General features: G+C 44.2%; 1 pseudogene; it reads left to right on the top strand.

Moving 5' to 3' along the window:
- LOC115115029 (segment polarity protein dishevelled homolog DVL-1-like) overlaps positions 1-22983 on the top strand; it is a 127043-nt pseudogene that overhangs the window by 16514 nt on the left and 87546 nt on the right.

The following is a 22983-nucleotide window of genomic DNA, read 5'->3' as shown; positions in this document are numbered from 1 at the left end:
CTGTTGTGTGTCTCTGTGTCTCTCTCTATGTCTGTTTGTGTGTATCTGGATCTGTTTATCTGTTGTGTGTCTCTGTGTCTCTCTATGTCTGTTTGTGTGTATCTGGGTCTGTTTATCTGCTGTGTGTCTTTGTGTCTCTCTCTATGTCTGTTTGTGTGTATCTGGGTCTTTTTATCTGTTGTGTGTCTCTGTGTCTCTCTCTGTCTGTTTGTGTGTATCTGGGTCTGTTTATCTGTTGTGTGTCTCTGTGTCTCTCTCTGTCTGTTTGTGTGTATCTGGGTCTGTTTATCTGTTGTGTGTCTCTGTGTCTCTCTCTGTCTGTTTGTGTGTATCTGGGTCTGTTTATCTGTTGTGTGTCTCTGTGTCTCTCTCTATGTCTGTTTGTGTGTATCTGGGTCTGTTTATCTGTTGTGTGTCTCTGTGTCTCTCTCTGTCTGTTTGTGTGTATCTGGGTCTGTTTATCTGTTGTGTGTCTCTGTGTCTGTTTGTGTGTATCTGGGTCTGTTTATCTGTTGTGTGTCTCTGTGTCTCTCTATGTCTGTTTGTGTGTATCTGGGTCTGTTTATCTGTTGTGTGTCTCTGTGTCTCTCTCTATGTCTGTTTGTGTGTATCTGGGTCTGTTAATCTGTTGTGTGTCTCTGTGTCTCTCTCTATGTCTGTTTTTGTGTATCTGGGTCTGTTTATCTGTTGTGTGTCTCTGTGTCTCTCTCTATGTCTGTTTGTGTGTATCTGGGTCTGTTTATCTGTTGTGTGTCTCTGTGTCTCTCTCTATGTCTGTTTGTGTGTTTCTGGATCTGTTTATCTGTTGTGTGTCTCTGTGTCTCTCTATGTCTGTTTGTGTGTATCTGGGTCTGTTTATCTGTTGTGTGTCTCCGTGTCTCTCTCTATGTCTGTTTGTGTGTATCTGGGTCTGTTAATCTGTTGTGTGTCTCTGTGTCTCTCTCTATGTCTGTTTGTGTGTATCTGGGTCTGTTTATCTGTTGTGTGTCTCTCTCTATGTCTGTTTGTGTTTATCTGGGTCTGTTAATCTGTTGTGTGTCTCTGTGTCTCTCTCTATGTCTGTTTGTGTGTATCTGGGTCTGTTAATCTGTTGTGTGTCTCTGTGTCTCTCTCTATGTCTGTTTGTGTGTATCTGTGTCTGTTTATCTGTTGTGTGTCTCTGTGTCTCTCTCTATGTCTGTTTGTGTGTATCTGGGTCTGTTAATCTGTTGTGTGTCTCTGTATGTCTGTTTTTGTGACTGAATATGTTTGTCTATCTCTTTGCCTGTTACTTTCTACCTCTTTTCCAGTCCCTGTTTATATACCTGTCTCTGTGTGTATCTCTATGTTCATATTTGTCTCTGTTATTAGGTCTCTGACTCACCCCTCTGTCTCTCTCTCTCTCTCTCTCTCTCTCTCTCTCTCTCTCTCTCTCTCTCTCTCTCTCTCTGTCTCTCTCTCTCTGTCTCTCTGTCCCTCTGTCTCTCTCTCTCTCTCTGCTTCTCTGTCTCTTCTCTGTCTCTCTGTCTCTCTCTCTCTCTCTGTCTCTCTCTCTCTCTCTCTCTCTCTCTCTCTCTCTGTCTCTCTGTCTCCCTGTCTCTCTGTCTCTCTCTCTCTCTCTGTCTCTCTCTCTCTCTCTCTCTCTCTGTCTCTCTCTCTGTCTCTCTCTCTCTCTATCTCTCTCTGTCTCTCTCTCTGTCTCTCTGTCTCTCTCTCTCTCTCTCTCTCTCTCTCTCTCTCTCTCTCTCTCTCTCTCTCTCTCTCTCTCTCTCTCTCTCTCTCTCTCTCTGTGTGTCTGCAGCTCGTCCTGGCAGAGAGCTCTCACTCTGATGGGGGGTCCCAGTGTACAGAGAGCCACCCAGAGCTGCCACCCCCCCTGGAGAGGACAGGGGGCATCGGTGACTCCCGCCCACCCTCCTTCCAGTGAGTACACAGCACTGGCTGCATATGTGTCCTATTACACATAAACACCATTCACATATCATTACACACACAAATACATGTGTACACACACACACACACACACACACACACACACACATGCACCATGTCACCTTTGTAATTCACTGTAAGCCATATGCTAATCAGAATCTGGAGAACTCATCACGCAGGGGCCAAGCCGAGCGCACACGGGAAGTGCGTGTGTGTGTAAATGTGTAGGTGTGTGTGTGTGTGTGTGTGGCATCCCTCCCATCTGTGGGGTAGCAGTCTGCTCATCTATGCAGCTACAGTGGGGCAAAAAAATATTTAGTCAGCCACCAATTGTGCAAGTTCTCCCACTTAAAAAGATGAGAGAGGCCTGTAATTTTCATCATAGGTACACTTCAACTATGACAGACAAAATGAGAAGGAAAAATACAGAAAATCACATTGTAGGATTTTTTATGAATTTATTTGCAAATTATGGTGGAAAATAAGTATTTGGTCACATAGAAACAAGCAAGATTTCTGGCTCTCACACACCTGTAACTTCTTCTTTAAGAGGCTCCTCTGTCCTCCACTCGTTACCTGTATTAATGGCACATGTTTGAACTTGTTATCAGTATAAAAGGCACCTGTCCACAACCTCAAACAGTCACACTCCAAACTCCACTATGGCCAAGACCAAAGAGCTGTCAAAGGACACCAGAAACAAAATTGTAGACCTGCACCAGGCTGGGAAGACTGAATATGCATTAGGTAAGCAGCTTGGTTTGAAGAAATCAACTGTGGGAGCAATTATTAGGAAATGGAAGACATATAAGACCACTGATAGTCTCCCTCGATCTGGGGCTCCACGCAAAATCTCACCCCGTGGGGTCAAAATTATCACAAGAACGGTGAGTAAAAATCCCATAACATACATTTACATTACATTTAAGTCATTTAGCAGACGCTCTTATCCAGAGCGACTTACAAATTGGTGCATTCACCTTATGACATCCAGTGGAACAGCCACTTTACAATAGTGCATCTAAATCTTTTAAGGGGGGGGTGAGAAGGATTACTTTATCCTATCCTAGGTATTCCTTAAAGAGGTGGGGTTTCAGGTGTCTCCGGAAGGTGGTGATTGACTCCGCTGTCCTGGCGTCGTGAGGGAGTTTGTTCCACCATTGGGGGGCCAGAGCAGCGAACAGTTTTGACTGGGCTGAGCGGGAACTGTACTTCCTCAGTGGTAGGGAGGCGAGCAGGCCAGAGGTGGATGAACGCAGTGCCCTTGTTTGGGTGTAGGGCCTGATCAGAGCCTGGAGGTACTGAGGTGCCGTTCCCTCACAGCTCCGTAGGCAAGCACCATGGTCTTGTAGCGGATGCGAGCTTCAACTGGAAGCCAGTGGAGAGAGCGGAGGAGCGGGGTGACGTGAGAGAACTTGGGAAGGTTGAACACCAGACGGGCTGCGGCGTTCTGGATGAGTTGTAGGGGTTTAATGGCACAGGCAGGGAGCCCAGCCAACAGCGAGTTGCAGTAATCCAGACGGGAGATGACAAGTGCCTGGATTAGGACCTGCGCCGCTTCCTGTGTGAGGCAGGGTCGTACTCTGCGGATGTTGTAGAGCATGAACCTACAGGAATGGGCCACCGCCTTGATGTTAGTTGAGAACGACAGGGTGTTGTCCAGGATCACGCCAAGGTTCTTAGCGCTCTGGGAGGAGGACACAATGGAGTTGTCAACCGTGATGCCGAGATCATGGAACGGGCAGTCCTTCCCCGGGAGGAAGAGCAGCTCCGTCTTGCCGAGGTTCAGCTTGAGGTGGTGATCCGTCATCCACACTGATATGTCTGCCAGACATGCAGAGATGCGATTCGCCACCTGGTCATCAGAAGGGGGAAAGGAGAAGATTAATTGTGTGTCGTCTGCATAGCAATGATAGGAGAGACCATGTGAGGTTATGACAGAGCCAAGTGACTTGGTGTATAGCGAGAATAGGAGAGGGCCTAGAACAGAGCCCTGGGGGACGCCAGTGGTGAGAGCGCGTGGTGAGGAGACAGATTCTCGCCACGCCACCTGGTAGGAGCGACCTGTCAGGTAGGACGCAATCCAAGCGTGGGCCGCGCCGGAGATGCCCAACTCGGAGAGGGTGGAGAGGAGGATCTGATGGTTCACAGTATCGAAGGCAGCCGATAGGTCTAGAAGGATGAGAGCAGAGGAGAGAGAGTTAGCTTTAGCAGTGCGGAGCGCCTCCGTGATACAGAGAAGAGCAGTCTCAGTTGAATGACTAGTCTTGAAACCTGACTGATTTGGATCAAGAAGGTCATTCTGAGAGAGATAGCGGAAGAGCTGGCCAAGGACGGCACGTTCAAGAGTTTTGTTGACATCGGAGGGATCGAGTGTAGGTTTTTTCAGAAGGGGTGCAACTCTCGCTCTCTTGAAGACGGAAGGGACGTAGCCAGCGGTCAGGGATGAGTTGATGAGCGAGGTGAGGTAAGGGAGAAGGTCTCCGGAAATGGTCTGGAGAAGAGAGGAGGGGATAGGGTCAAGCGGGCAGGTTGTTGGGCGGCCGGCCGTCACAAGACGCGAGATTTCATCTGGAGAGAGAGGGGAGAAAGAGGTCAGAGCACAGGGTAGGGCAGTGTGAGCAGAACCAGCGGTGTCGTTTGACTTAGCAAACGAGGATCGGATGTCGTCGACCTTCTTTTCAAAATGGTTGACGAAGTCATCTGCAGAGAGGGAGGAGAGGGGGAGGGGGAGGAGGATTCAGGAGGGAGGAGAAGGTGGCAAAGAGCTTCCTAGGGTTAGAGGCAGATGCTTGGAATTTAGAGTGGTAGAAAGTGGCTTTAGCAGCAGAGACAGAAGAGGAAAATGTAGAGAGGAGGGAGTGAAAGGATGCCAGGTCCGCAGGGAGGCGAGTTTTCCTCCATTTCCGCTCGGCTGCCCGGAGCCCTGTTCTGTGAGCTCGCAATGAGTCGTCGAGCCACGGAGCGGGAGGGGAGGACCGAGCCGGCCTGGAGGATAGGGGACATAGAGAGTCAAAGGATGCAGAAAGGGAGGAGAGGAGGGTTGAGGAGGCAGAATCAGGAGATAGGTTGGAGAAGGTTTGAGCAGAGGGAAGAGATGATAGGATGGAAGAGGAGAGAGTAGCGGGGGAGAGAGAGCGAAGGTTGGGACGGCGCGATACCATCCGAGTAGGGGCAGTGTGGGAAGTGTTGGATGAGAGCGAGAGGGAAAAGGATACAAGGTAGTGATCGGAGACTTGGAGGGAGTTGCAATGAGGTTAGTGGAAGAACAGCATCTAGTAAAGATGAGGTCGAGCGTATTGCCTGCCTTGTGAGTAGGGGGAAGGTGAGAGGGTGAGGTCAAAGAGGAGAGGAGTGGAAAGAAGGAGGCAGAGAGGAATGAGTCAAAGGTAGACGTGGGGAGGTTAAAGTCGCCCAGAACTGTGAGAGGTGAGCCGTCCTCAGGAAAGGAGCTTATCAAGGCATCAAGCTCATTGATGAACTCTCCGAGGGAACCTGGAGGGCGATAAATGATAAGGATGTTAAGCTTGAAAGGGCTGGTAACTGTGACAGCATGGAATTCAAAGGAGGCGATAGACAGATGGGTAAGGGGAGAAAGAGAGAAAGACCACTTGGGAGAGATGAGGATCCCGGTGCCACCACCCCGCTGACCAGAAGCTCTCGGGGTGTGCGAGAACACGTGGGCGGACGAAGAGAGAGCAGTAGGAGTAGCAGTGTTATCTGTGGTGATCCATGTTTCCGTCAGTGCCAAGAAGTCGAGGGACTGGAGGGCGGCATAGGCTGAGATGAACTCTGCCTTGTTGGCCGCAGATCGGCAGTTCCAGAGGCTACCGGAGACCTGGAACTCCACGTGGGTCGTGCGCGCTGGGACCACCAGATTAGGGTGGCCGCGGCCACGCGGTGTGGAGCGTTTGTATGGTCTGTGCAGAGAGGAGAGAACAGGGATAGACAGACACATAGTTGACAGGCTACAGAAGAGGCTACGCTATTGCAAAGGAGATTGGAATGACAAGTGGACTACACGTCTCGAATGTTCAGAAAGTTAAGCTTACGTAGCAAGAATCTTATTGACTAAAGTGATTAAAATGATACAGTACTGCTGAAGTAGGCTACACGGGGGGCCTACCCCCACACGGGGGGACCTAGTAAATGACCTGCAGAGAGCTAGGACCAAAGTAACAAAGCCTACCATCAGTAACACACTACGCCGCCAGGGACTCAAATCCTGCAGTGCCAGACGTGTGTCCCTGCTTAAGCCAGTACATGTCCAGGCCCGTCTGAAGTTTGCTAGAGAGCATTTGGAAGATCCAGAAGAAGATTGGGAGAATGTCATATGGTCAGATGAAACCAAAATATAACTTTTTGGTAAAAACTCAACTCGTCGTGTTTGGAGGACAAAGAATGTTGAGTTTCATCCAAAGAACACCATACCTAATGTGAAGCATGGGGGTGGAAACATCATGCTTTGGGGCTCTTTTTCTGCAAAGGGACCAGGACGACTGATCCGTGTAAAGGAAAGAATGAATGGGGCCATGTATCGTGAGATTTTGAGTGAAAACCTCCTTCCATCAGCAAGGGCATTGAAGATGAAACGTGGCTGGGTCTTTCAGCATGACAATGATCCCAAACACACCGCCCGGGCAACGAAGGAGTGGCTTCGTAAGAAGCATTTCAAGGTCCTGGAGTGGCCTAGCCAGTCTCCAGATCTCAACCCCATAGAAAATATTTGGAGGGAGTTGAAAGTCCGTGTTGTCCAGCAACAGCACCAAAACATCACTGCTCTAGAGGAGATCTGCATGGAGGAATGGGCCAAAATACCAGCAACAGTGTGTGAAAACCTTGTGAAGACTTACAGAAAACGTTTGACCTCTGTCATTGCCAACAAAGGGTATATAACAAAGTATTGAGATAAACTTTTGTTATTGACCAAATACTTATTTTCCACCATAATAATAGAACTCTATTGGGTTCCATGTATAAACTTTTCCCAAGAGGCTTCTACATGGAACCCAAAACCCTTTAACCCTGAGTGCAGTTGGCTGTACCTGCGCCAAAACTCCTGTATTTTTCATCCTATAGCTTGTTCTCCATCTTCTTTTAAATAGCAAGCCAACCTGTTTTCAGCACTTTTACTTCTATGATTGATCAAAGTCATTTTCTCATGCTGTCGCGTCACTCATGCAGCAGACATGTTTGGAACATCAAATCGCAAGAAATATTGCATCGGCACCTACGTAGCGTGACAATATCGTATCGTAAGGTCCCTGGCAATTCCCAGCACTACCAGTTAAGAGTTAGTAAAGATATATTATGAGGCCAGACAATGTGTGGTGTTATTACTACATCGATGGGTTAAAAGCTTAGGAGTGAACTCTGCTTCTCGAATCTTGTTTGACCCTTATGCAAGCACTACACTTTGACTTCAAACAGACTGATTAAAGATTCTCACTGTACTTGTAAAGAGAGAGACCCCCAAAGCCAAATTTAGCAGGAAATGCTGTGGGCCCTGGGTTGGAGTTGTTAGTGCCATTACAGCAGTGTGTTACCTTCTGTAGGGGTCTGTATTGAGAGCATGCAATCTGTCATGTTCCAGTATCTCTTTATCTGCTGTTTGACATCCTGGCTTTTTGCCCTCTGCGGGCTGCTGCTCCCTGCTGCTTGGCTGTCAGCCTGCCTGATCCTTTTATTGTCCAGGCCTCCTCTCTTCCTGCTGCGTCTGCTGCCACCTTGTGGTCAAATATGGGCATGTCGGCTCGGCTCCCACACGACAAGGATTTAACTTTCCTATTCCCCCCTCACTTTCTCTCCCCTTGCTCTCTCTCTCTCTCTCCCCTTGCTCTCTCTCTCTCTCTCGCTCTCTCTCTCTCTCTCTCCCTCTCTCCCTCCCCCCCTCTCTCTCTCTCTCTCTCTCTCTCTCTCTCTTTCAGACAGGCAGTGTTTTTTCTCTGGTCATCAGTAGGCCTATGGTGAATTCCCCATAGTGAGCTTCTGTCATTCTCAGTCTCATTCTGAAAATAGACAGAATATTATTACCAGTTCATTTTGTTATTGTGCTTTATTCATGTATTTCATGGATCCATTCCTGTATGAATGGCTGTGTTTGATGGAGGACAGAATAGGTAGAATAGCAGTTTGGGCTGAGTGTGATGCAGAGCAGGCAGAATTAATGTGCTTCTGCCTGATAATCCGGATTAGTGAACAACCATCTCTGTTTCCCCCCCGGGTTGGGGGTGGTAGGCGGTTAGCGGGGCGGGGGATCACAGCTGGCAGCCCCCCATCCCCCTCCCAACCCAGCCTCCGTCCCTTGGTAATCTCACAAAGAATTGGCCGACACAGGCGATCAGCCTACCCCCTTCCAGGCTGGACGGCTGCCATTGACAAACAACAGCCACACCACATTGGCCAATCCCTGCCATATAGACAGATAATATTAACATACTGCCCCATCCCTGCCATATAGACAGATAATATTAACATACTGCCCAATCCCTGCCATATAGACAGATAATATTAACATACTGCCCCATCCCTGCCATATAGACAGATAATATTAACATACTGCCCCATCCCAGCTTTATCCCTGCCATATAGACAGATAATATTAACATACTGCCCCATCCCTGCTTTATCCCTGCCATATAGACAGATAATATTAACATACTGCCCCATCCCTGCCCTATCCCTGCCATATAGACAGATAATATTAACATACTGCCCCATCCCTGCCATATAGACAGATAATATTAACATACTGCCCCATCCCTGCCCTATCCCTGCCATATAGACAGATAATATTAACATACTGCCCAATCCCTGCTTTATCCCTGCCATATAGACAGATAATATTAACATACTGCCCCATCCCTGCCCTATCCCTGCCATATAGACAGATAATATTAACATACTGCCCCATCCCTGCCCAATCCCTGCCATATAGACAGATAATATTAACATACTGCCCCATCCCTGCCCTATCCCTGCCATATAGACAGATAATATTAACATATACCCCTGCTTTATCCCCCATAGACCCCTGCTTTATCCCTGCCATATAGACAGATAATATAAACATACTGCCCCATCCCTTTATCCCTGCCATATAGACAGATAATATAAACATACTGCCCCATCCCTGCTTTATCCCTGCCATATAGACAGATAATATAAACATACTGCCCCATCCCTGCTTTATCCCTGCCATATAGACAGATAATATAAACATACTGCCCCATCCCTGCTTTATCCCTGCCATATAGACAGATAATATTAACATACTGACAGATAGACAGATAATATTAACATACTGCCCCATCCCTGCCCTATCCCTGCCATATAGACAGATAATATTAACATACTGCCCCATCCCTGCCATATAGACAGATAATATTAACATACTGCCCCATCCCTGCCCTATCCCTGCCATATAGACAGATAATATTAACATACTGCCCAATCCCTGCTTTATCCCTGCCATATAGACAGATAATATTAACATACTGCCCCATCCCTGCCCTATCCCTGCCATATAGACAGATAATATTAACATACTGCCCCATCCCTGCCCAATCCCTGCCATATAGACAGATAATATTAACATACTGCCCCACCCCTGCTTTATCCCTGCCATATAGACAGATAATATTAACATACTGCCCCATCCCTGCCCAATCCCTGCCATATAGACAGATAATATTAACATACTGCCCCATCCCTGCTTTATCCCTGCCATATAGACAGATAATATTAACATACTGCCCTATCCCTGCCATATAGACAGATAATATTAACATACTGCCCAATCCCTGCCATATAGACAGATAATATTAACATACTGCCCCATCCCTGCTTTATCCCTGCCATATAGACAGATAATATTAACATACTGCCCTATCCCTGCCCAATCCCTGCCATATAGACAGATAATATTAACATACTGCCCTATCCCTGCCCAATCCCTGCCATATAGACAGATAATATTAACATACTGCCCCATCCCTGCTTTATCCCTGCCATATAGACAGATAATATTAACATACTGCCCTATCCCTGCCATATAGACAGATAATATTAACATACTGCCCCATCCCTGCTTTATCCCTGTCATATAGACAGATAATATTAACATACTGCCCCATCCCTGCTTTATCCCTGCCATATAGACAGATAATATAAACATACTGCCCCATCCCTGCTTTATCCCTGCTTTATCCCTGCCATACAGACAGATAATATTAACATACTGCCCCATCCCTGCTTTATCCCTGTCATATAGACAGATAATATTAACATACTGCCCCATCCCTGCTTTATCCCTGTCTGAGACAGATAATATAAACATACTGCCCCATCCCTGCTTTATCCCTGTCATATAGACAGATAATATTAACATACTGCCCCATCCCTGCTTTATCCCTGCCATATAGACAGATAATATAAACATACTGCCCCATCCCTGCTTTATCCCTGCTTTATCCCTGCCATACAGACAGATAATATTAACATACTGCCCCATCCCTGCTTTATCCCTGCCATATAGACAGATAATATAAACATACTGCCCCATCCCTGCTTTATCCCTGCCATATAGACAGATAATATTAACATACTGCCCCATCCCTGCTTTATCCCTGCCATATAGACAGATAATATTAACATACTGCCCCATCCCTGCTTTATCCCTGCCATATAGACAGATAATATTAACATACTGCCCCATCCCTGCTGTATCCCTGTCTGAGACAGATAATATAAACATACTGCCCCATCCCTGCTTTATCCCTGCCATATAGACAGATAATATTAACATACTGCCCCATCCCTGCTTTATCCCTGCCATATAGACAGATAATATTAACATACTGCCCCATCCCTGCCCAATCCCTGCCATATAGACAGATAATATTAACATACTGCCCCATCCCTGCTTTATCCCTGCCATATAGACAGATAATATTAACATACTGCCCCATCCCTGCCCAATCCCTGCCATATAGACAGACAGATAATATTAACATACTGCCCCATCCCTGCTTTATCCCTGCCATATAGACAGATAATATTAACATACTGCCCTATCCCTGCCATATAGACAGATAATATTAACATACTGCCCAATCCCTGCCATATAGACAGATAATATTAACATACTGCCCCATCCCTGCTTTATCCCTGCCATATAGACAGATAATATTAACATACTGCCCTATCCCTGCCCAATCCCTGCCATATAGACAGATAATATTAACATACTGCCCTATCCCTGCCCAATCCCTGCCATATAGACAGATAATATTAACATACTGCCCAATCCCTGCCATATAGACAGATAATATTAACATACTGCCCCATCCCTGCTTTATCCCTGCCATATAGACAGATAATATTAACATACTGCCCCATCCCTGCCCTATCCCTGCCATATAGACAGATAATATTAACATACTGCCCAATCCCTGCCATATAGACAGATAATATTAACATACTGCCCCATCCCTGCTTTATCCCTGCCATATAGACAGATAATATTAACATACTGCCCTATCCCTGCCATATAGACAGATAATATTAACATACTGCCCAATCCCTGCCATATAGACAGATAATATTAACATACTGCCCCATCCCTGCTTTATCCCTGCCATATAGACAGATAATATTAACATACTGCCCTATCCCTGCCCAATCCCTGCCATATAGACAGATAATATTAACATACTGCCCTATCCCTGCCCAATCCCTGCCATATAGACAGATAATATTAACATACTGCCCCATCCCTGCTTTATCCCTGCCATATAGACAGATAATATTAACATACTGCCCTATCCCTGCCATATAGACAGATAATATTAACATACTGCCCCACCCCTGCTTTATCCCTGTCATATAGACAGATAATATTAACATACTGCCCCATCCCTGCTTTATCCCTGCCATATAGACAGATAATATTAACATACTGCCCCACCCCTGCTTTATCCCTGCCATATAGACAGATAATATAAACATACTGCCCCATCCCTGCTTTATCCCTGCTTTATCCCTGCCATACAGACAGATAATATTAACATACTGCCCCATCCCTGCTTTATCCCTGTCATATAGACAGATAATATTAACATACTGCCCCATCCCCATCCTGTCTGAGACAGATAATATAAACATACTGCCCCATCCCTGCTTTATCCCTGTCTGAGACAGATAATATTAACATACTGCCCCATCCCTGCTTTATCCCTGTCTGAGACAGATAATATAAACATACTGCCCCATCCCTGCTTTATCCCTGTCTGAGACAGATAATATTAACATACTGCCCCATCCCTGCTTTATCCCTGTCTGAGACAGATAATATTAACATACTGCCCCATCCCTGCTTTATCCCTGTCTGAGACAGATAATATTAACATACAGATGAGACAGATATAAACATACTGCCCCATCCCCCTTTATCCCTGCTGAGACAGATAATATAAACATTATCCCTGCTTTATCTGAGACAGATAATATTAACATACTGCCCCATCCCTGCTTTATCCCTGTCTGAGACAGATAATATAAACATACTGCCCCATCCCTGCTTTATCCCTGCCTGAGACAGATAATATTAACATACTGCCCCATCCCTGCTTTATCCCTGTCTGAGACAGATAATATAAACATACTGCCCCATCCCTGCTTTATCCCTGCCATATAGACAGATAATATAAACATACTGCCCCATCCCTGCTTTATCCCTGCTTTATCCCTGCCATACAGACAGATAATATTAACATACTGCCCCATCCCTGCTTTATCCCTGTCATATAGACAGATAATATTAACATACTGCCCCATCCCTGCTTTATCCCTGCCATATAGACAGATAATATTAACATACTGCCCCATCCCTGCTTTATCCCTGCCATATAGACAGATAATATAAACATACTGCCCCATCCCTGCTTTATCCCTGCTTTATCCCTGCCATACAGACAGATAATATTAACATACTGCCCCATCCCTGCTTTATCCCTGTCATATAGACAGATAATATTAACATACTGCCCCATCCCTGCTTTATCCCTGCCATATAGACAGATAATATAAACATACTGCCCCATCCCTGCTTTATCCCTGCCATATAGACAGATAATATTAACATACTGCCCCATCCCTGCTTTATCCCTGCCATATAGACAGATAATATGAACATACTGCCCCATCCCTGCTTTATCCCTGCCATATAGACAGATAATATTAACATACTGCCCCATCCCTGCTGTATCCCTGCCATATAGACAGATAATATTAACATACTGCCCCATCCCTGCCCTATCCCTGCCATATAGACAGATAATATTAACATACTGCCCCATCCCTGCTTTATCCCTGCCATATAGACAGATAATATTAACATACTGCCCCATCCCTGCTGTATCCCTGCCATATAGACAGATAATATTAACATACTGCCCCATCCCTGCCCAATCCCTGCCATATAGACAGATAATATAAACATACTGCCCCATCCCTGCCCAATCCCTGCCATATAGACAGATAATATAAACATACTGCCCCATCCCTGCCTAATCCCTGCCATATAGACAGATAATATAAACATACTGCCCCATCCCTGCTTTATCCCTGCCATATAGACAGATAATATTAACATACTGCCCCATCCCTGCTTTATCCCTGCCATATAGACAGATAATATTAACATACTGCCCCATCCCTGCTTTATCCCTGCCATATAGACAGATAATATTAACATACTGCCCCATCCCTGCCATATAGACAGATAATATTAACATACTGCCCCATCCCTGCCCTATCCCTGCCATATAGACAGATAATATTAACATACTGCCCCATCCCTGCTTTATCCCTGCCATATAGACAGATAATATTAACATACTGCCCCATCCCTGCCCAATCCCTGCCATATAGACAGATAATATTAACATACTGCCCCATCCCTGCTTTATCCCTGCCATATAGACAGATAATATTAACATACTGCCCCATCCCTGCTTTATCCCTGCCATATAGACAGATAATATTAACATACTGCCCCATCCCTGCCCTATCCCTGCCATATAGACAGATAATATTAACATACTGCCCCATCCCTGCCCAATCCCTGCCATATAGACAGATAATATTAACATACTGCCCCATCCCTGCCCAATCCCTGCCATATAGACAGATAATATTAACATACTGGCCAATCCCTGCCATATAGACAGATAATATTAACATACTGCCCCATCCCTGCTTTATCCCTGCCATATAGACAGATAATATTAACATACTGCCCAATTCCTGCTTTATCCCTGCCATATAGACAGATAATATTAACATACTGCAATCCCTGCCATATAGACAGATAATATTAACATACTGCCCCATCCCTGCTTTATCCCTGCCATATAGACAGATAATATTAACATACTGCCCTATCCCTGCCCAATCCCTGCCATATTGACAGATAATATTAACATACTGCCCCATCCCTGCTTTATCCCTGCCATATAGACAGATAATATTAACATACTGCCCCATCCCTGCCCTATCCCTGCCATATAGACAGATAATATTAACATACTGCCCCATCCCTGCTTTATCCCTGCCATATAGACAGATAATATTAACATACTGCCCCATCCCTGCTTTATCCCTGCCATATAGACAGATAATATTAACATACTGCCCTATCCCTGCCAGATAATATTAACATATCCCTGCCATATAGACAGATAATATTAACATACTGCCCCATCCCTGCTTTATCCCTGCCATATAGACAGATAATATTAACATACTGCCCCATCCCTGCTTTATCCCTGCCATATAGACAGATAATATTAACATACTGCCCCATCCCTGCTTTATCCCTGCCATATAGACAGATAATATTAACATACTGCCCCATCCCTGCTTTATCCCTGCCATATAGACAGATAATATTAACATACTGCCCTATCCCTGCCATATAGACAGATAATATTAACATACTGCCCATCCCCATCCCTGCTTTATCCCTGCCATATAGACAGATAATATTAACATACTGCCCCATCCCTGCTTTATCCCTGCCATATAGACAGATAGATATTAACATACTGCCCCATCCCCTTTATGCTTTATCCCTGCCATATAGACAGATAATATTAACATACTGCCCCATCCCTGCTTTATCCCTGCCATATAGACAGATAATATTAACATACTGCCCCATCCCTGCCCATCCCATATAGACAGATAATATTAACATATCCCTGCCCAATCCCTGCCATATAGACAGATAATATTAACATACTGCCCCATCCCTGCCCTTTATCCCTGCCATATAGACAGATAATATTAACATACTGCCCCATCCCTGCTTTATCCCTGCCATATAGACAGATAATATTAACATACTGCCCCATCCCTGCTTTATCCCTGCCATATAGACAGATAATATTAACATACTGCCCCATCCCTGCTTTATCCCTGCCATATAGACAGATAATATTAACATACTGCCCCATCCCTGCTTTATCCCCTAGACAGATAATATTAACATACTGCCCCATCCCTGCTTTATCCCTGCCATATAGACAGATAATATTAACATACTGCCCCATCCCTAGACAGCTTTATCCCTGCCATATAGACAGATAATATAAACATACTGCCCCATCCCTGCTTTATCCCTGCCATATAGACAGATAATATTAACATACTGCCCCATCCCTGCTTTATCCCTGCCATATAGACAGATAATATAAACATACTGCCCCCATCCCTGCCATATAGACAGATAATATAAACATACTGCCCCATCCCTGCTTTATAGACAGATAATATTAACATACTGCCCCATCCCCTGAGACAGATAATATTAACATACTGCCCCATCCCTGCTTTATCCCATCTGAGACAGATAATATTAACATACTGCCCCATCCCTGCTTTATCCCTGTCTGAGACAGATAATATTAACATAGACAGATAATATTAACATACTGCCCCATCCCTGCTTTATCCCTGCCATATAGACAGATAATATTAACATAATGACCCATCCCTGCTTTATCCCTGCCATATAGACAGATAATATTAACATACTGCCCCATCCCTGCTTTATCCCTGCCATATAGACAGATAATATTAACATACTGCCCCATCCCTGCTTTATCCCTGCCATATAGACAGATAATATTAACATACTGCCCCATCCCTGCCCTATCCCTGCCATATAGACAGATAATATTAACATACTGCCCCATCCCTGCTTTATCCCTGCCATATAGACAGATAATATTAACATACTGCCCCATCCCTGCTTTATCCCTGCCATATAGACAGATAATATTAACATACTGCCCCATCCCTGCTTTATCCCTGCCATATAGACAGATAATATTAACATACTGCCCCATCCCTGCTTTATCCCTGCCTATAGACAGATAATATTAACATAATGACCCATCCCTGCTTTATCCCTGCCATATAGACAGATAATATTAACATACTGCCCCATCCCTGCTTTATCCCTGCCATATAGACAGATAATATTAACATACTGCCCCATCCCATCCCCCTGACAGATAATATTAACATACCCAATCCCTGCCATATAGACAGATAATATTAACATACTGCCCCATCCCTGCTTTATCCCTGCCATATAGACAGATAATATTAACATACTGCCCCATCCCTGCACAATCCCTGCCATAGATATATTAGACAGATAATATTAACATACTGCCCCAATCCCTGCCATATAGACAGATAATATTAACATTATCCCTGCCATATAGACAGATAATATTAACATACTGCCCCATCCCTGCTTTATCCCTGCCATATAGACAGATAATATTAACATACTGCCCCATCCCTGCTTTATCCCCCATATAGACAGATAATATTAACATTGGCCAATCCCTGCCATATAGACAGATAATATTAACATACTGCCCCATCCCTGCTTTATCCCTGCCATATAGACAGATAATATTAACATACTGCCCCATCCCTGCTTTATCCCTGCCATATAGACAGATAATATTAACATAGCCAATCCCTGCCATATAGACAGATAATATTAACATACTGCCCCATCCCTGTTTTATCCCTGCCATATAGACAGATAATATTAACATACTGCCCCATCCCTGCTTTATCCCTGCCATATAGACAGATAATATTAACATACTGCCCTATCCCTGCCCAATCCCTGCCATATAGACAGATAATATTAACATACTGCCCTATCCCTGCCCAATCCCTGCCATATAGACAGATAATATTAACATACTGCCCCATCCCTGCTTTATCCCTGCCATATAGACAGATAATATTAACATATATCCCTGCCCAATCCCTGCCATATAGACAGATAATATTAACATACTGCCCCATCCCTGCTTTATCCCTGCCATATAGACAGATAATATTAACATACTGCCCAATCCCTGCCATATAGACAGATAATATTAACCTGCCCCATCCCTGCCCTTTATCCCTGCCATATAGACAGATAATATTAACATACTGCCCCATCCCTGCTTTATCCCTGCCATATAGACAGATAATATTAACATACTGCCCCATCCCTGCTTTATCCCTGCCATATAGACAGATAATATTAACATACTGCCCCATCCCATGCTTTATCCCTGCTTTATCCCTGCCATATAGACAGATAATATTAACATACTGCCCCATCCCTGCTTTATCCCTGCCATATAGACAGATAATATTAACATACTGCCCCATCCCTTTATCCCCTGAGACAGATTATCCCTAGACAGATAATATTAACATACTGCCCCATCCCTGCTTTATCCCTGCCATATAGACAGATAATATTAACATACTGCCCCATCCCTGCTTTATCCCTGCCTGAGACAGATAATATTAACATACTGACAGATAATATTAACATACCCTGCTTTATCCCTGCCATATAGACAGATAATATTAACATACTGCCCCATCCCTGCTTTATCCCTGCCATATAGACAGATAATATTAACATACTGCCCCATCCCTGCTTTATCCCTGTCTGAGACAGATAGTATAAACATACTGCCCCATCCCTGCTTTATCCCTGTCTGAGACAGCTAATATTAACATACTGCCCCATCCCTGCTTTATCTCTGTCTGAGACAGATAATATAAACATACTGCCCCATCCCTGCTTTATCCCTGTCTGAGACAGATAATATAAACATACTGCCCCATCCCTGCTTTATCCCTGTCTGAGACAGATAATATTAACATACTGCCCCATCCCTGCTTTATCCCTGTCTGAGACAGATAATATAAACATACTGCCCCATCCCTGCTTTATCCCTGCCATATAGACAGATAATATAAACATTACTGCCCCATCCCTGCTTTATCCCTGTCTGAGACAGATAATATTAACATACTGCCCCATCCCTGCTTTATCCCTGCCATATAGACAGATAATATTAACATACTGCCCTATCCCTGCCCAATCCCTGCCATATAGACAGATAATATTAACATACTGCCCCATCCCTGCTTTATCCCTGCCATATAGACAGATAATATTAACATACTGCCCCATCCCTGCCCTATCCCTGCCATATAGACAGATAATATTAACATACTGCCCCATCCCTGCTTTATCCCTGCCATATAGACAGATAATATTAACATACTGCCCCATCCCTGCTTTATCCCTGCCATATAGACAGATAATATTAACATACTGCCCTATCCCTGCCATATAGACAGATAATATTAACATACTGCCCAATCCCTGCCATATAGACAGATAATATTAACATACTGCCCCATCTCTGCTTTATCCCTGCCATATAGACAGATAATATTAACATACTGCCCCATCCCTGCTTTATCCCTGCCATATAGACAGATAATATTAACATACTGCCCTATCCCTGCCCAATCCCTGCCATATAGACAGATAATATTAACATACTGCCCCATCCCTGCTTTATCCCTGCCATATAGACAGATAATATTAACATACTGCCCTATCCCTGCCATATAGACAGATAATATTAACATACTGCCCCACCCCTGCTTTATCCCTGCCATATAGACAGATAATATTAACATACTGCCCCATCCCTGCTTTATCCCTGCCATATAGACAGATAATATTAACATACTGCCCCATCCCTGCTTTATCCCTGCCATATAGACAGATAATATAAACATACTGCCCCATCCCTGCTTTATCCCTGCTTTATCCCTGCCATATAGACAGATAATATTAACATACTGCCCCATCCCTGCTTTATCCCTGCCATATAGACAGATAATATTAACATACTGCCCCATCCCTGCTTTATCCCTGCCATATAGACAGATAATATTAACATACTGCCCCATGCCTGCCATATAGACAGATAATATTAACATACTGCCCCATCCCTGCCCTATCCCTGCCATATAGACAGATAATATTAAGATACTGCCCCATCCCTGCTTTATCCCTGCCATATAGACAGATAATATTAACATACTGCCCCATCCCTGCCCAATCCCTGCCATATAGACAGATAATATTAACATACTGCCCCATCCCTGCTTTATCCCTGCCATATAGACAGATAATATTAACATACTGCCCCATCCCTGCTTTATCCCTGCCAAATAGACAGATAATATTAACATACTGCCCCATCCCTGCCCTATCCCTGCCATATAGACAGATAATATTAACATACTGCCCCATCCCTGCCCAATCCCTGCCATATAGACAGATAATATGAACATACTGCCCCATCCCTGCCCAATCCCTGCCATATAGACAGATAATATTAACATACTGGCCAATCCCTGCCATATAGACAGATAATATTAACATACTGCCCCATCCCTGCTTTATCCCTGCCATATAGACAGATAATATTAACATACTGCCCAATTCCTGCTTTATCCCTGCCATATAGACAGATAATATTAACATACTGCGCAATCCCTGCCATATAGACAGATAATATTAACATACTGCCCCATCCCTGCTTTATCCCTGCCATATAGACAGATAATATTAACATACTGCCCTATCCCTGCCCAATCCCTGCCATATAGACAGATAATATTAACATACTGCCCCATCCCTGCTTTATCCCTGCCATATAGACAGATAATATTAACATACTGCCCCATCCCTGCCCTATCCCTGCCATATAGACAGATAATATTAACATACTGCCCCAACCCTGCTTTATCCCTGCCATATAGACAGATAATATTAACATACTGCCCCATCCCTGCTTTATCCCTGCCATATAGACAGATAATATTAACATACTGCCCTATCCCTGCTTTATCCCTGCCATATAGACAGATAATATTAACATACTGCCCAATCCCTGCCATATAGACAGATAATATTAACATACTGCCCCATCCCTGCTTTATCCCTGCCATATAGACAGATAATATTAACATACTGCCCCATCCCTGCTTTATCCCTGCCATATAGACAGATAATATTAACATACTGCCCTATCCCTGCCCAATCCCTGCCATATAGACAGATAATATTAACATACTGCCCCATCCCTGCTTTATCCCTGCCATATAGACAGATAATATTAACATACTGCCCTATCCCTGCCATATAGACAGATAATATTAACATACTGCCCCACCCCTGCTTTATCCCTGCCATATAGACAGATAATATTAACATACTGCCCCATCCCTGCTTTATCCCTGCCATATAGACAGATAATATTAACATACTGCCCCATCCCTGCTTTATCCCTGCCATATAGACAGATAATATAAACATACTGCCCCATCCCTGCTTTATCCCTGCTTTATCCCTGCCATATAGACAGATAATATTAACATACTGCCCCATCCCTGCTTTATCCCTGCCATATAGACAGATAATATTAACATACTGCCCCATCCCTGCTTTATCCCTGCCATATAGACAGATAATATTAACATACTGCCCCATCCCTGCCCAATCCCTGCCATATAGACAGATAATATTAACATACTGCCCCATCCCTGCCCAATCCCTGCCATATAGACAGATAATATTAACATACTGCCCCATCCCTGCCCAATCCCTGCCATATAGACAGATAATATTAACATACTGCCCCATCCCTGCTTTATCCCTGCCATATAGACAGATAATATTAACATACTGCCCCATCCCTGCTTTATCCCTGCCATATAGACAGATAATATTAACATACTGCCCCATCCCTGCTTTATCCCTGCCATATAGACAGATAATATTAACATACTGCCCCATCCCTGCTTTATCCCTGCCATATAGACAGATAATATTAACATACTGCCCTATCCCTGCCCAATCCCTGCCATATAGACAGATAATATAAACATACTGCCCCATCCCTGCCCAATCCCTGCCATATAGACAGATAATATAAACATACTGCCCCATCCCTGCCCAATCCCTGCCATATGGACAGATAATATAAACATACTGCCCCATCCCTGCTTTATCCCTGCCATATAGACAGATAATATAAACATACTGCCCCATCCCTGCCCAATCCCTGCCATATAGACAGATAATATAAACATACTGCCCCATCCCTGCTTTATCCCTGTCTGAGACAGATAATATAAACATACTGCCCCATCCCTGCTTTTTCCCTGTCTGAGACAGATAATATTAACATACTGCCCCATCCCTGCTTTATCCCTGTCTGAGACAGATAATATTAACATACTGCCCCATCCCTGCTTTATCCCTGTCTGAGACAGATAATATTAACATACTGCCCCATCCCTGCTTTATCCCTGCCATATAGACAGATAATTTTAACATACTGCCCCAATCCTGCCATATAGACAGATAATATTAACATACTGCCCCATCCCTGCCCTATCCCTGCCATATAGACAGATAATATTAACATACTGCCCCATCCCTGCTTTATCCCTGCCATATAGACAGATAATATTAACATACTGCCCCATCCCTGCCCTATCCCTGCCATATAGACAGATAATATTAACATACTGCCCCATCCCTGCCCAATCCCTGCCATATAGACAGATAATATTAACATACTGCCCCATCCCTGCTTTATCCCTGCCATATAGACAGATAATATTAACATAATGACCCATCCCTGCTTTATCCCTGCCATATAGACAGATAATATTAACATACTGCCCCATCCCTGCTTTATCCCTGCCATATAGACAGATAATATTAACATACTGCCCCATCCCTGCTTTATCCCTGCCATATAGACAGATAATATTAACATACTGCCCCATCCCTGCCCAATCCCTGCCATATAGACAGATAATATTAACATACTGGCCAATCCCTGCCATATAGACAGATAATATTAACATACTGCCCCATCCCTGTTTTATCCCTGCCATATAGACAGATCATATTAACATACTGCCCCATCCCTGCTTTATCCCTGCCATATAGACAGATAATATTAACATACTGCCCTATCCCTGCCCAATCCCTGCCATATAGACAGATAATATTAACATACTGCCCTATCCCTGCCCAATCCCTGCCATATCGACAGATAATATTAACATACTGCCCCATCCCTGCTTTATCCCTGCCATATAGACAGATAATATTAACATACTGCCCTATCCCTGCCCAATCCCTGCCATATAGACAGATAATATTAACATACTGCCCCATCCCTGCTTTATCCCTGCCACATAGACGGATAATATTAACATACTGCCCCATCCCTGCTTTATCCCTGTCTGAGACAGATAATATAAACATACTGCTCCATCCCTGCTTTATCCCTGCCTGAGACAGATAATATAAACATACTGCTCCATCCCTGCTTTATCCCTGTCTGAGGCAGATAATATTAACATACTGCCCCATCCCTGCTTTATCCCTGTCTGAGACAGATAATATAAACATACTGCCCCGTCCCTGCTTTATCCCTGTCTGAGACAGACAATATAAACATACTGCTCCATCCCTGCTTTATCCCTGTCTGAGACAGATAATATAAACATACTGCCCCATCCCTGCTTTATCCCTGTCTGAGACAGATAATATAAACATACTGCCCCATCCCTGCTTTATCCCTG

The sequence above is a fragment of the Oncorhynchus nerka genome, linkage group LG7 (assembly GCF_034236695.1).
Source record: "Oncorhynchus nerka isolate Pitt River linkage group LG7, Oner_Uvic_2.0, whole genome shotgun sequence".
NCBI classification, from domain to species: domain Eukaryota; kingdom Metazoa; phylum Chordata; class Actinopteri; order Salmoniformes; family Salmonidae; genus Oncorhynchus; species Oncorhynchus nerka.
The sequence above is the reverse complement of the archived record's forward strand: the minus strand, read 5'-3'. Positions and strand labels throughout refer to the sequence as shown.